Here is a 12,109-nt window from a genome sequence, read left to right as displayed (position 1 = left end):
TGATCACTTCTCAATGTCGTCTATTTCATGAGACGGCGTAAAGATGACACGCCACTCAATGCATCAAAAATGAACCGTCTGCCTGAGTCCCCAAATATCACCACAAATTTTCACTTTATGCTTTTTTTTTTAAGTGGGATGAAGTTAAAATCAAATATAAGATATTATATATGGAACTTGAAGATAAAAAATAATCATGACGGTCTTCCAAAACACGTCCCCCCCCCCCCCCATCCTGCCCCAAAATGCGCACAGCACATATGGAGTGACTAGGCCTAGGCCCAATATCATGAAACCATGACTTGATGCTTTTTAATATGGCTACCAAATGCAAATGTGCCCTTCTGTTATTCAGAGTACCCCAACAGGAGTTTTTGTTACTTTATTTACATAGTGCTGTGGTTGCAATCGATTTCAATTATTTATTGTTCTGATTAGGTCATGTTCAATAAAACATACATGATTAACGTAACTGCATTGGATTCAGTTTTAAATGGAAGTATTCATGTTTTGTTTTTTTCATATTAATGCCCCAAGTAAGAGCAAGAAATTTCTACGATTTTCAGTATTGGTACTTCTGAGAATGTCTTCCATATAAAAGTAAAATTGGTACGGCATGAAATCCATAACTGAATCAAAAATCAATGTGAATCAAATCCAAAAGCAGAAGAATACAGATGGGCTTTAAGACGGGTTTTAAAAGTAAATATGGAGGGAGATTTCCTAATATTTTATGGTGATATAACCTAAAGTCAATATCACGATAAATAGGGCAGTTTTACCTCCGTGATGATAAATGCGCGATGTGTATAAAGAACGATTATTATTACAATCCGAATTTCATTTGCTCCTTACTGATCGGGTCACTGATCTTCTCGTTAGAGCCAGGAGCGCTTACTTTGAACAAGGGGAAAAAGCAGGTAAATTGTTGGCTCATAAACTCCGGAAACTTTCAGCATCAAATCATATCCCTGAGCTTCTGGATCCTCTTTAGATCCTTTGGTTATTAACACTGTCTTTAGAAACTTCTATCAATCTCTGTACACCTCGGAAATGGTAGCTGATGAACAGGAATTGGATGATTTCTTTCGCACTTTTACTATACCGCAAGTTGGTGAGGACGTTGCAAATGAGGTGGAACGACCAATTACGGTTGAGGAGCTTTCCAAGGCCTTCCAGTCTCTGAATTCGGGACGCAGTCCCGGCCCTGATGGTTATTCAAACGGGTTCTACAAAAAACTACTTCCCACAATCACCCACATGTTGATTAACATGTAAAATGAATCACTTGCTAAAGGTTTCCTTCCGCAATCCTTGACTCATGCCACGATCTGCCTTATTCTAAAGAAAGACAAGGACCCTTTTGACTGTGCATCATATCGCCCAATTAGTTTGTTAAATGTAGATTACAAAATTTGGGCGGAAATCTTGGCGACACGATTGGAATCGGTCCTCCCCTCAATCATTTCACAGATCAAACAGGGTTTATTAAGAAAAGACATTTGTGCTTTAATTTGTGGCGCTTGTTCAATGTTTTATATATATCTCCGATACCTCTGAGGCATTGATTTCACTCGATGAAGAAAAAGCGTTTGACCGAGTGGAGTGGAGGTATGTATCTTTTTTTACACATTGAATACATTCGGGTCTGGCCTCAAATTCATCTCATGGGTTAAATTACTATATGTGGCAAAAGGGTCCACATGTGCAAAAAAAAATCAAAATTGAGATATTGATATATTTGAATTCTGCACTTAATTCCCTTTAAAATGATATATAATACATGGATGTAGCTGAAAAATTGACAAAGTTACAGCAGTTTTAATGTTGGAAAGCTGAAATTCCAAGTTTTGAGAAAAAGGGCTTTAAAGTTTTGGTACTTGCATCTTTCAAATGTCCATAGCAACCAGTGCCTTAAGAAAAAGATATGAACCTGAAATTTTCAGGAACTGCTAAAATGTCAGTGGAAAGTCAATTCCAATGGCAGGCAAGGTCATCGTCTGAGATTTTAACCCTTTAAACGTTTTGGAAGTTTGACCTCTCAAGAGATTAAATCAGCCTCAACTTTGAAGATCACACTCAGCATACAATACATTTGCTGAGGCTTTGCTTATTTTATTGTTGCTCCTTGTGGTATTTTCTTGCATAAATTAGGTCACATTACCACAGTGGGAAATTTGATTTCATAATTTTGTGTCAATTAAAAGATTATTTGTCATTTGATGTGGCCTGTAAACGTGCTTTATTGATAACTTTATCATGGATGTGAAGACTCTAATGCTTTTGAAAATGAATAAAATGAAAATGTTTTTTTTTTTTTTTTTTTTTGTGTTTTGTCTTGTCTTGTCTTGTCTTGTCTTGTCTTTTCTTGTTTTGTCTTGTCTTGTCCCACCACCCCACCGCAAGTAATAGAGTTTGGGACGGGCTAGCTGTCATACTGTGACTCTTTTGAGAGGACCATTTTTCATCTTCAAGTTCAATATTTCATATCTCATTGTTATGTTCATGTCATCCCATTTAAAAGAGCATAAAGTGAAAATGTGTGGCGATATTTGCGACGTATGCAGGAAGACTTTTTTTTTTTTTTTTTTTTTTTTTTTTTAAACGCATCGAAAAGCAGCGTGTCCGGCATCGTATGAAATACACAACATCGACAAGCAATAAAACCATTACATTAGTATTTACTATACATTATTACATTAGTCTACATTGCATACAAGGCACTGTTGCATGTCACAAATTTTAACCGACGTTGTCTGAATAGAGGAGCAGATTGCTCCGTGGGGATATCTTTCGTGGCTGCATTTCTCGCTCGAGTTCGACATGGTTTAGTCAAGTGTGTGAATTTAGTCATTTGAATTAAAAGTAGACAACGATTCATAAATAAAACAATCCTGGAGTATATCTCTGTCTGTTCGGATAACAATTCGCCGGTAACCGGACCTATGACAACATAGCTTCTTCTGCATTCGGTAGGGTGACTGTTATGTTCACTTACTGGTGCTTCGACTTTTTTTTTGGTTGATATGTCCATCCATCCATTCATTAGCAGATTCGCTTATCCTCACAATATTTATATAAATCAGTAGTGAATTAAGTCTGAGGCTGGGAAAGTCGGGTTGTTTTTAAAAAGGTGCGCAAGACGCAATGCTAGCTAGCTAGCAGGCTAAAAACACACCCCCGAGTTACGAGGCATACTGTCTAATAATTGCTTATTTTCATACACTTCTATTACAATTTTGACTTTTGTGCTGCTTGGAAATGAAACTAGAGACCTCAAGGAAGCTATTTGTGGAGAAATCTCAAAATGGACAAAAAATGTCCAACTGTCTAATATCGCCCATATCTCTTGATTGAGCTTCCCGACATGCGGACCCTTTTGCTGGAGCGGGTCACATATTCATGCCCTCAAGCTTCAGTTTGGACTAATGCCGCTTATTCTGATTCTATTTTCTCTTGCAACGGTCAACATGCCAAGGTTGTCCTTTGATTCCGCTATCGTTTGCCCTTGCCCTTGCCCTTGGCAATTTCACTAACTTTGATTCAGGGCATAGTTAGATATCGCTATGAGCATAAATTGTCATTATATGCTGATGACTTGTTGCTGTATGTCACTGATATCCCGATATCTGTACCTACTATGGGGTATATGCCACGGAAGAGGCGGGATGTGATTTTGCACATCAGTTTGGTTCCGGTCCGGGTTGCGAATACGCAACCGAGCGGCACAAAGTCGGAAGCACAAGAATTTTGACGCAGCTCACACGTCACAAACCGAACCGGAACCAAACTGATGTGCAAAAATAGTCCCACCTCTTCCGTGGCATATACCCCATAGTAACCACATTGTCAAAATTTGGCGATCTGTCAGGCTACAAATTGAATTTTAATAAAAGTGAGTTGATGCCACTCAATAGTGCTGCAAAAATATTTCATCTGGATACTCTTCCATTTAAAATTTCAAACAGGCAATTTACTTACCTTGGTGTACATGTTGCGGACAATTTTGGAGCTCTCTTTCAGATGAATTTTCTTTCTTTTAACCCGTACTAAAGAGGATTTAGAACGTTGGGCTCAGTTAAAGCTCTCGCTGATCTCTAGGATCAACTTAATTAAGATGACCACCATCCCTAAATTTCTTCATGTTTTTCAATGTTTTTCATTTTCCTAACGCAAGCCTTTTTTAGGAAGTTAGATGGCCTCATATTGTCTTTTGTCTGGGATCGGAAACATCCCAGGTTGGCGGTCTTGGCCTCCCGAATTTCAGATTTTACTACTGGGCGGCAAATCTTAGAATTATTCAGTATTGGCTACAAGATATGCATAAGATTTCCTTCCCTGTGTGTTTGGGGATGGAGGCTGCTTCCTCTGTACCAGCGTCACTATCTTCCCTGGTTCATTCTCCTATCTCAAGTCCTTTCGCATCCTTTACACAAAATACTTGTGTCCGAGTGACATTTAAGATCTGGAACCAATTCAGGCGCCACTTTGGTTTTCAGGCGATTTCCTTTTCTGTACCAATTGCTTTGAATCCTGCCTTTCAACCATCCATGGTCGATAACGCTTTTTCTCTCTGGTCTGAAAGGGATGTTTGTAGACTTAAGGATCTCTACATAGATAATACATTTGCAACTTTTGATCAACTTGTTGACATTTTTGATATACCCTGTAATAAGTTCTTTAGATTTCTGCAGTCGGCAGTTTTGCCCGTAGTTTGAGCACTTCTTTCCCGACTCTGCCCGATGAGACGGGATTGGACACTTTTCTAGTTCCTCTTTCTTCTCTTAGAGGTAGCTTATCAATTATCTATGGTCAGATCTGTGGTCTGCGCAATACTTCTCTGACTAACATTAAAGATCACCTGATATGAGCTTTGCAGCAATGACACCAACCATCCTCTGGACGCCCTGATACTGTATAAAAAGAAATGTTTTGAAATTGCATCTTGTTGTAGAGTTGCAGTCTCCTCTAGGAAGGTCTACTTTTAGCCTAGCATCAAGCGAGCGGATTTTGGTGGGCGTGGCCAAGGCTCGCCAGACTTCCGTGTGTTTTTGACTACAAAAGGAGTTGGGGGTGGCCAACTCTCATCTTTTCCGTGTGCCCTTGTTTACAAACAAATTCTTCACGTCTGAACATCAAGGAATATTGGCAATGCTTTACTTTCAGTAGTTGGTACCGATACAGGGTAAGTGAAAGATGTTCTGCTAATCCACGTTTGTATTGTCACAAATTCCTGAAGCAGTCGTCAGTTAAATGTTTGGCACAAACTGTCAGGGCTGCTAACCCGGTCCTCACGATGCATATTTTCTGGGTACAATTACTGGGATTGACACCCCCGCACCAGTCGAACCATAAGCCCTACAGGGAAAATGAACACATCCCTGAAACTGGGTCGACCTCGACTTTCCATCGGCGTCGGTGCCGACCCTCCGGACCGGAAATACAGGACCGCGAAATCGGCCACTCCAATCGCGGGAACTAACACGTTTTGGGAGTTGCTTGGGCAAATTTAATGCATAAATACAGTCCAATCACAAGCCTTTCAGTGGCAGAAGAAAAATGTTTTTGTTGTCCTCTGTACAATCTGGTTCAGAGCAGTTCCTATCGGGTTGTTTTGCTGCCATGCTGTCCTGCTGCTGCTGCTGATGCTGTTTGTTCGTGGGTTGGAAATCTCCGGCGGGAGGGGTTGAAAATTGCGAGGGTGGAGTTAGCGCTGAGTTAGTGACGTGTAAAACCGACCTGCTAAAACAGCCTATTTGAGAGTGCTATTTGACCTACTTTGATACAAACAGCCATAGAAAAGGGAAACATGGATCACATATCTTAGAACTTGGGGACTTTGTCAGGCTGTAGTAAGCATATTTATGACCAAAACCCCCCAAAAAGTGAACATTTCATATGAAGATAGGAAAGGAAAGGATATACCGGATATACTGTGGGGGTCTGCACTTAAACGAGTACATGCCTCCTCGACATGTACGTGACATGCTCTTATTCAGTGCAAAATTGTACACAGGGCTCATTGGGCTAAGTATAGGTTATCTAAAATATACGACAATGTCAACTCAAACTGCGTGCGGTGTAATCAATCCTTGGCCAATCACACATGTTCTGCTCTTGCCCATCTTTGCATTGCTTTTGGGTGGAAGTTTTCCATATAATTTCAAAAGTGTGTGGCTCGCTGGCCAAACCAGATCCTTTTGTTGCATTATTTGGAACATCTTTAACAGCACTAAAATTAATCAAGACATGATTGCTTTTGTTACTTTATTGGCAAGACGATTTATCCTACTTAAATGGAAATCATCAACTCCTCCATCTCATGCTATGTGGGTTCAATCCGTCCTCCACTCTACATTTGGAGAAGATCCGATTCATCCAGAGGGACTCTGAATGTATTCAATGTTAGATGGACAAATTTTCTTTCATGTTAGGAAACTGAATCTCCCTGATATCTCTGACGAATTGCCTTGCTTGGTACATTTAGTTACATGTCCCCCCCCCCCTCTGTGTGTGTGTGTTGCTGGGGATCTTTGTTGTTTTTTTGTTTTTTTTTATTGTCTCCTATGATACCGCATTGAGATAGTCTACAGCCTAAGAGTACTATGTTTATGTATCCTATGTGACTGAAAAGTTCATTAAAAAAATGTTTAAAGGTACACTCAGTATTATACAGTGGCATCTAGTGGTGAAATAAAAAGTATTTCATTTAAAAAAAACAAATGTTTGTGTTAGTAGTGAGTAAAAAGATATGTTGTATCGCATAAACATACTTTTTTAAAATATAATAGTAAGTCTATAAATCACTAATTATTTTACATGGCCGCGCCGCGCCTTCTAGTGTCTGCCATGTTTCGCCGCCATCTTTCTGTTACGGGTGCCGTCAAAGACAAATTTCAGCAATCCATTTCTGAACGCGTTTTTGGAACGCCTTTGCAGACGAACTTCCGGTTTGTGTGGCAACCGCAAATAAATGAAGAAGAAGAGTTACCGGTCCCTGAAAAGAGCATTATCAAGCATCACAATTGCTTTGGGAATTTATTTTATTTCAGCGAGACAAAACAAGAGTTTATATTGTAGCCGCATTTGCCAGATGAAGAGAAATAAGGAACAGACTAGGTTTGGGACGTGCTGGTGCCTTCGACTGCTTTCTACTTGACCGGTAAGTAAGAGTACATTTGTGGTTACGTTTTGAGTATGAGTATGCACCGTACTTATTAATACGATGTTCGTACCATTGTTTTACAATCACTGTAGCTGTTGATTAGCAACTCAACACCACTCTAACGATTTCGTTATGTAGCTACTTTGCTTTGCTTTGAAAAAAAAAGATTCCCGCTGGCACGTTATATTCAGAGTAAATGTGCAAGTTATTGTGTAATGTAATGTAACTGTGATTTCGGAGGTATATTTGCCCATAACTTCAATTGAGAATCTAAAGCATACTGTATAAGTGGAGGAGTTGAAAGTTATTTTTCGTTGTGTTTGGTGAAAATAGTGTTCTCGAAATTAATTTTCGTCAGGGAATAAATTTCTGGACTTAAATGCTGGCTGTACCGTAAGCACTGCTAGAGTCTGAACTCTCTCACTCAAGTGTGTACTGGTCCATTGTGTAATTGGATGCACAAGAATTTACAGGCTGCTACGTTTTCCACGGAAACTCGACAAGCAGCCATTGCATATTCTATGCAGTATGCAGTCAAGTTACTTTTATCTAGCTAATACAATGTTTTGGGCCCCAAAACTAAAGATCTTACCTCTATTTTGGGGGCTTTGTTGGAAATGTGGTGACATATAGTAGTATCATCAATTATTTTATTTATTTTTTTTTATTTTGTTTTTGTGTCACACTAGATCAACAGCCATACTTGAGGGGTTCCAGAACCATATTCTGATGTCTACAAGCATTCATGCACCGTTTAAATACATCACCGACCTGCAAGAAAAAAAAATATCAACGGGAGAGTCAGCAGCCAAATTGGAATGCCCCGAATGAGGACACTTCGGATGGAGGACCCCTGAAGGCTTCGGTGTTGTACCACCAGTATCTCCACCTACCATATCTGAGCTGCCACAAACTGAAGTCAGCCGACGTCTTGGTATGTTATTTACATATGGACGGTATTACACACTGCATTAACTTTTTGTGTGAAGCAATATGGAATGGTCACATGTACAAGCACCACTTGTTTTACACAGGACCTGCTGACCAGGTGTCTGAAGCCATGGAGTGACTCCTCCCTCCCTTTCCTCAGCAAGCCTTTGAAGAATAGGATATCATCGTTGGTGGGAACATGCCCTCACTCCATAACATGTACTTGTGTAGTCAAGGAGCATGTCAAACTTAATAAAACTAGCAAACATTGAAGTGACTTCATTATTACTGCAGTCTGTTCACACAATCAATGGACAACCCTTCCTTAGTTTTGCCTCAATAACATCATAGAGTAGGTGAAAAGTAGCGTTACAGATCATACTATGTGTTCGGGAGAGTTTGAGGAATGTTGCAATGTTAATGGGGGACAATGTCAGCAAAAAAAAAACAAAAAACATCATGATATTGAGGTAATCAGATATTTTAGCTGTGTACAACACATACCTGCTCTGTAACACTACTTTTGGCCCATACCTGTATGTCTATTTTCCATATATTGAAATGCGCAGCGTATTGGTAAATTTCTGGAACAACTGCAATTCATGTAGCTCATTATATTCTAACAGCATTTTTTTTTTTAGTTAATATGTTCATTTCATGTAGACTTTTATTTTACTTTATTTTATTTATTCATTTTCATGTACTGTACCTTACATTCATTGGTCAATGAAGAATTCCTTGTCATTGCAAGCATTTATAATAATTCTCCAGGCTTTTGATGTTTTACATTTCTGGTCATGTAAAATAGTGTTAGGTTAGTGTCTGATCTTGCTTACCTGGCCAACTCTCCGTTACAAAGGGTTAAGGCCCCCCTTTTATCTCCAACCGTAGTAACACGGGATTTACAGAGATGACGGGGACGCTTCAAGCTGGCGTCGAAAAGGATTCGTTTAGGTTCTCACCGCCCCAGTTTTAGAGTGTCAGCCCCGGCTTCCATTAGACTACACCCTTAACGAGTAACCTTTGATGATTTAAGGATATAAAATCTAATCACACTCTTTTTACAGCGGCTCCTTTCCTTATGATCGGTTGCACTTAGAATGACCTAAATATGTTTTACTGTCCTTGTTAGAACCGTAAGGGCTTGTTTTATTTGTTTATGTAAGCCGAAATAACCTTTCAGGAATTTCTGGGAACGCAGCCGACATGTAGCCGGAACTATTATGATGGAACTATTATCTATTCAATAAGTATGACTCAAATAGTGAGAGAAAAGTGTTAAAGCAGGAAGGTGAAGGTTGGGTTTAAAAAATCAATGATTAATGTGACCACACACATGAAAACCCTAAACCACATCTTGTCTTTCTTGATTTATTACTTGATCAGTGTTCAAACCAATAGCAAAGCAAAATTTGTACAATAATGAATATATGTTGATTAATGACAAAAATTAATGAGTCAAATCATAAATTCAAACAGAACAGAATCACATGTACTCACAAATTTGTTGCTCCTTACTCCAGACCATCAATTGAAGAAACAAGAAAAAATAAAAAGAAAAGAAAAATCAAAAACCAAAAAGAAGGGCCAAAGCTTTGAAAAAGAATTATTCCTTTGCTGGGTGGTCACGACAGGTAGCTATTCTGTGATGAACCACCTGGGCCTAATTATCTTTGAGCTAAACTAGTAGCTCAAAGAAAATATTTGAGGAAGTTTACCATTTACTACCCCGGCTGTTCAATTTAATAAAACTGATCAAAACAAGGGGAACTATTATCTTCTAACAGCCAATCAAGACAATGTGTCTACCACAAATTACTCTTATTTTGATTGTTAGAATTACTTCCTCATTTAGCATATAGGGGTAAATGGGGCGCAGAGACGAAAATGCCCTTCTCGACAGAGAGAGAGCCTCGATCTTTTTTGCACGCCCGCCTCGTTTCGTCCCCGTCAATTTATAACCTCGGGATGCTGAACATAGCATGACTAAGCACAGATGAGTGTGTTCCAGTCAGTCCGTACCAAAGTTTGAACTGCTGAGTTCTAAATGTCTGGTGTTTACTTCCTCTTCTCAGTTCCTCTTAAAACTGCGACCTTAACAGCTTTGCAAAACCCATTTGTTGACAAGGTCCAATTTTTTATGCAGACAAAACATTCATGACTTTAAAATAAACTGTACTTCCCATTTGTGAATAAAATCCCTTCAAAGCTTTTTACTCATAATGCCCCACACCAATACTGATTAATATGCACATAAAACTCAAACCACACTCAAATAAAATACATGTTATGTCAAAACCACGTTTCTTGCAATCTCATGGCGACATGTCAAAAAGGCCTTTACTCCCGCACTCCATTTAAGTATGTGCTTTGACATGTGAGCGTGTTGTGTGTGCAAAGTGTGTGCAATTGTGTTACCGTAAATGGATATGTGTATATGTGTTTTATGCTGGCTGCTGGCTCACAAGTATATTTACCAATTATGGGGCATGTTTAAACGCTAATGAAGTTGACAACCACACCAAAGACATTTCAGACTAGTGTTGTGTGACATACCAGATTTGTGTGACATAGCGATTATCTCAAACAATCATTGCATCGTTGCATTCATTTGTTAATACATGGCACAGGTTCACATTATACATGTTAGTGACATCATCTATGTTTTAACTTTTGGTGACATCCGCTCAGCCCTCAGCCCGTGTTACTCGTCACCCCCCACATGAGATATGAGATAGGGAACACACAACAGCTGAGAGACAGGTCCCGCACAGACATCAGGCATCACATTGAACCCCGGATGAACCGCTCACCGCAAGCTCCTCATCAATCACCATGGGGCTGTGGTCAGCCCCTGAGATCCCCTCACCCAGCTCGGAGAGATCGTATACACGCACCAAGAGCCCGCTGCGACCATCAATGCGGTAGCTGACAGGGCCGCCAGGCGAGGGGGGGGAGGAGGCACAAAGATCAGAGTCAAAGAGGCGCCTCAACACCTCGGACGCCGAGGTATCCCCATCGAGCGGAAGGGGCGATGGCGTAGGGAGAAGTCCTAAGCCACTTAGTGTCTCAGGAAAAGGGGAGGATACGAGCAATTCTGTTGGAGCAGCACCCGCACCCCCAACCGGAGGCTCCCCAGCAGTTGGTTCGGGTGATGCAGGGGTGACCTCACCATCGTGAGGGTCGTCCGGAACGACCTGTTCCACCGCAAACGGCGGATCCCGTTGAACAGCCCTCGGCCGGGCTGCAGGCGCCAAGGGGAGAGGTCCACCTCTCCACGGATTCCAGTCAGCGCGTGAACGCCAAGACGAGATCAGCAGGCATGCGCCATCATCAAGGTGTGTTGTAATGCAACGGATGTCATCTCAGGATGCCGAGGCTCTCCTCGGGCCGACTGCAGTGTGCCGGAGGACTCAGAGACCACCGTATGGAAGTCGGATTGTGCCAAGTCACGTCGTATGTCAACTTCATTCTCGTTTTTAACAGCCCCTCGCAGAAGAACCAATTGGAGTGGGAAGAGAGGGGGAAACAGCCGTTTCCCATCATCACGTCCCCCACCAGCCAAGCATATTTCACGTGGATTGTTCCACACAGGATACATCGTGGAGTAGGGTTCTAAAACAAAAACCAAAATTACCACTCAAAATAAAATCATAACAGAACAAATGAGCAACAGCAGGTTAAATGTAGCCTCTTTTTTTTTTCTCTAGGCTATTTATTTAATCAACTTTCATCATCATTGTTTTCTGTACTGTTCAGTTGGTGAACCCCCGTTCATCCAGATTGGTGGATCGTTACAGACACATGAGGGATTCTGGCTGGTTCAAGCGACCTCTCAGTTCTGGATGACAGTGAAGCAACAGAACGAGCCACCAGAATCGGCGCTCTGTTGACATCACTCTCTCCCTGGGGTGGAACGACAACAAAAAACAAAACAAAAAAACGCTCCTATATAAGAAGGAGCAGCTCTTTGGCGCATGTTTTGGTCAGGAGGCAGGCTGTGGCCGCTGCTGT

The 12,109-nt window shown here is 40.8% G+C and overlaps 1 protein-coding gene and 1 long non-coding RNA gene across 7 annotated transcripts in view; both read left to right on the top strand.

The window, feature by feature from the left end:
• dicer1 (dicer 1, ribonuclease type III) overlaps positions 1 to 12,109 on the top strand; it is a 419,383-nt gene that overhangs the window by 141,669 nt on the left and 265,605 nt on the right. The window lies entirely within an intron of this gene.
• Positions 6,965 to 8,368, top strand: LOC144032305 (uncharacterized). Its single transcript, XR_013287769.1, has 2 exons — positions 6,965 to 8,099; positions 8,200 to 8,368. It is a non-coding gene; the product is annotated as an uncharacterized LOC144032305 (long non-coding RNA).

This window comes from Festucalex cinctus, chromosome 12, assembly GCF_051991245.1.
Source record: "Festucalex cinctus isolate MCC-2025b chromosome 12, RoL_Fcin_1.0, whole genome shotgun sequence".
Classification (NCBI taxonomy): Eukaryota; Metazoa; Chordata; class Actinopteri; order Syngnathiformes; family Syngnathidae; genus Festucalex; species Festucalex cinctus.
Note: the sequence above shows the minus strand (reverse complement) of the source record. Positions and strands in the feature narration are given on the sequence as shown.